This window comes from Hipposideros armiger, unplaced genomic scaffold (assembly GCF_001890085.2).
Source record: "Hipposideros armiger isolate ML-2016 unplaced genomic scaffold, ASM189008v1 scaffold_1029, whole genome shotgun sequence".
NCBI lineage: Eukaryota > Metazoa > Chordata > Mammalia > Chiroptera > Hipposideridae > Hipposideros > Hipposideros armiger.
Window position 1 is genome coordinate 296,310 of NW_017732379.1, and position 3,993 is coordinate 300,302.

The following is a 3,993-nucleotide window of genomic DNA, read 5'->3' on the forward strand; positions in this document are numbered from 1 at the left end:
AACAAGGTCGCTGGCGCATTATTCCTGCACAGCTCTTAGAGCCATTAAATGGTTTTAAAAGGCCTTTGTTAAACAGTAGTGACTAACGCCCCCTTCTGTGTTCCCAGCTTTCTAAGGCCCAGGCTGCCTGTAGCCCCTAGGGGTCCCCCACATCCAAGGGCGGCAATGGAGGAAGGGCAGTCCAGGACAAACGTGAGGAAGTAACAATCAATTTTATTGGGCTCAGACCAGGGGTTCATGGGTCTTGAGGACCTCTGTGTATCTGTCAGTTTTCTTCTCCACGTTCTTTGCGGCCTGTTTCCATAGCCTCATGAGCTATTTTCTTCTTCTGGTAATGGAGCTTGGCCTTCCGTTTCCTCTTCTCCAGAGTGGTTGTGACTGCCTGGCATTTCCAGCCAACCTCATGAGCCAGGCACCCTAGGTAAGCAAACTTCCGTGTAGACTTCAGATGCATAACCTGAGGGCAGCAGGAACCACCATTCGGCTGTTTCTTGTCATCGGGTGGTGGGATCCCATCAAACGCCTTGAGGATGGTCCCTGGCGGCCTGGCCACACTTGGTGTTGAAGGGCAGCATACCTTGTGCGGTCCCGTAAAGGATGCGGCTGGGAGCTTGGAAGTGGTAGGGGCCTCGGAATGGGTTGGTGTTCAACCGCTTGTGGAGGAAGGCCAGGCACTTCAACTTGTTTCTGTAGAAATTGCCAGAAGTGTTGATGCCCTCACAGTGCATGACCACCACCTTCTGGCCCAGCAGTAAATGCTTGGCCACGATGGCCACCAGATAGCCCAGGAGAGGCCCTCAGCCACTGGGCACCAGCACCTGCCTCCCTCCCTCCCCTCGCCCCCCCTGCCCTGGGACTGGGAAAGCTGTGTGTTAGTATTTATATCTTAGGAAACCGTATAATTCAGATTACTAGTCTTTAACCTTTTGAGAATGGTCCAAGGAAAAGAGCAGGTAATATCTAACCTATTTCGAGTTTTGTTTGCAATAAATGAGTTTAGATTTTATGTTTGCTTCATTTCATTTTTCATTCAACAGTTGGAGCCTTTCTTGGGTCTTCCTCCATGACTCCTCATGAAATTGTTTTCCTACTAAGGACTCAGGTAGCCTTGAACTGGGTAGCAGACAATGTCTGTCAGAGTCTCTAACTCATGCTGAGACCCTCCTGCTGTATGTAATGGGTAATGAAATAGGTAGTGTTTTGGACTCTCCTCCCAACATGGGATTTCATCATCTATAATAATTCCTCAAAGACTTGATTTACACCTGATTTCTCTATCCCATTGGATTTATCTGTATCCCCGTGTAAAATTTAACCACACCCCTGATTAATTTGATTCTATGTGGTTTCCACAATGAATCTTTTGATTTCTAAATACCTGGCATATCCTCAAGAGATGCTTCTAGAAGGGCTTCCTAACTTTTGATATCCACCGAGAGTTGGCATTCAGTTGTTACATAATACTCATTGAAGATGCTGCTAGTGGATCTCCAAACACAGCCTCCTTTTGAAGAATCCAGTTTTTATTTATTTTCTTTATTTTTTTACAGAAGGTGGTGCCGGCATTGTGAGGAAGAACTTGAGTGAAATGCTTACACACTATTCAAAAAGATATCGTAAAATAACACTGACTTGTCTAAGAATGTCCTAGAAAGTACTCTTATCCCATTACTTTGTTTGCCTTGTTTGTTTGTTTTGAGTGTTCTTTCCAGTCAGACTGTAGAAACCTAGCAGGAGTTTATTGTGAGTATGGATGGTGTGGACAATGCAGTGCTATCCAGGCTGTCAAGGGGTGGTCACAAATCTAAAACAAACACATTATCCAGCTCTTATTGTGGTGTCACTTATCATGCCTTCATGAATGTGAAGCTTTTCTCATTTTCCCAGTTGAGTCCTCAGACCTATTATTAGCATATTATGATTTACAAGATAGTGGATTTTTTAATAACAGCACTGAGAGAGCAAAGCCCATTTGTTCATCCCAAGAGGTTTGAAAGCACATTATAAGCACAGGGTGGTCAGAATAAAAACTGATATAAATACACAGTCCATGATTGTTCCTAATTGGAGAAAACACTCAATTAGAGCCAAAAGGCTGAGAAGCAAATTGTTTGCCAAGTAAATTATTCTCATAAATATCATCATTTAAAACATTTGAACTCCATTTAAGGATATAAGCAGTGATGTGGGCTTCACAAGGCACACTAGACAGCTGGCTGGCGTTAAATCTTAGTGGCAACCACATTGGAGACTGCCAGGGGCTTCTATGGTTCCGTTTTAGCTGAAGGCAGGATTTCTAGAGCTACATTATATCCTCCATCTCGTTTTCAGGTCTATTGCACCAATTATGCTGCATTGAGGCTTATAGGGGCTTACACTGAGTTTCAGATAGATGGACGAAGCCAGTCTATATTCTTTGTGATAAAAATAGTCATTAATTACTGAGACTTGTAAACCGCTTAGCATCCTTCTTAGTGTGGCCTGTCAGTTGCTTCTCCCCATTCTATAGTTAATCAGCAAAGGAGGAGAAAAATCCTCAGGAAGAAGATGATCTTTCTTGGCTCAAACCAAAAGCCAAGGTTAAAAATAAATCTAAAATATACTGAGAAGCTAAGCCAATATGCATTCACAGGCAAAATACCACCTTGTTTTCTTTTCAATGAAAGCTGATTGGAGAAAAATGTCTTCTAACATTGTTCCATGGGGAAACTAATTATCAATATAATATTTTTCTCCAATCTGATAGAAAATAATGTGTTCTGAAGAGTTGGATGCATGAAAACACATTTATAAATAGCTCAAATGGAGTTTGATAATTACCTAATTAAAGAAAAGTGAAATGTCATAGGATTTAATGAAGTAATTTCAGTAGAGAGGGAACCCAACTAGTCAAGGGCCTGCTGAAAGCAACAATGGATGGTTTCACCTTTGGACGGACAGCTTAAATATGCTGGTGGAATTTCAGGTTAGCCTGTTGCAGAATTGAGTGCCATATCCAGTATTTTAATTTTTTAACAATAACCTTATGTTTAATTGGCAAAATTAAACATGCCCATTATGCTCCTTCATTAAGACTACCAGAAGCATGGGGTAGTAAATGTCAGTATGATGAACTATAACAGCCTTCATTTGGTAGACAAAATAGAGATGAATGGCTTTGTGTGTAAAAGTATCCCATAGGTTGGAAAGACAGAAAGCATACCTATGTGGAGTACAGAGCACTTATTGACGACTTCTTTCATTAATGTGCATATTTCATAAGCAAAAACTATGCTTTAAGGAATGCCATACATCCAGGTTTCATGCATTCCGATATGACTAATATGAGTGAATGGGAGTGTAGTTTTTCAAAACAATGGCCAAAGACAATTGGAGTGATGGTATATCAGCTAGCTGATTTTTATAAAAGCCTTGTAGAGAGCTTTAAAAATGAGCAGTGTGTGCAGGGGGAAAACAAACAACTATGAAAGAAATTACAAGTGGGTTTCACTACATTACAAGCTTGCGATTGCTTATTAAATACATAACTTGTTTTTCTGCTATACCAGTCATTTTACATAAGTGTGTGATTCGGCTTCCATTTATAATGTGTAACTGCAGCATGCTTCAATGGTGCCACAGGGAATACTTGTTATGGGTTGAATATTTGGTTAAAATCTTTGGAAAAATTCCAGCAGCATTTCCATACCCGTGGCAGTTTTGGGTAAGCACTTTTCTTCTGTTTGCATCTCTCCTTGACAAGTGGGGAGAAAACAACTGTCCTCCAGACATAGGACAGACAATATATTTACATCGCCTTTCGTCCCACTCCACATTTTTATGAATTGGTAGTCTCCGTATTCAAAGGTAATTTAAATTTCTGCTGCTCCTCAGGAAAAAGCTGCCTAGAAGCTGTTTGTAAAATGTTGAGGTATTAATGTGCACTATGTTGATGTAGTTATTTTAATCATAAGTAATTATTGTATTTAAAACCAACAGTGAAACATTGGCTTC

General features: G+C 40.8%; 1 pseudogene; it reads right to left on the reverse strand.

Moving 5' to 3' along the window:
* Positions 1–222: 222 nt before the first annotated feature.
* LOC109376006 (60S ribosomal protein L13a-like) lies at positions 223–3,728 on the reverse strand (annotated as a pseudogene).
* Between the last annotated feature and the right edge of the window lie 265 nt (positions 3,729–3,993).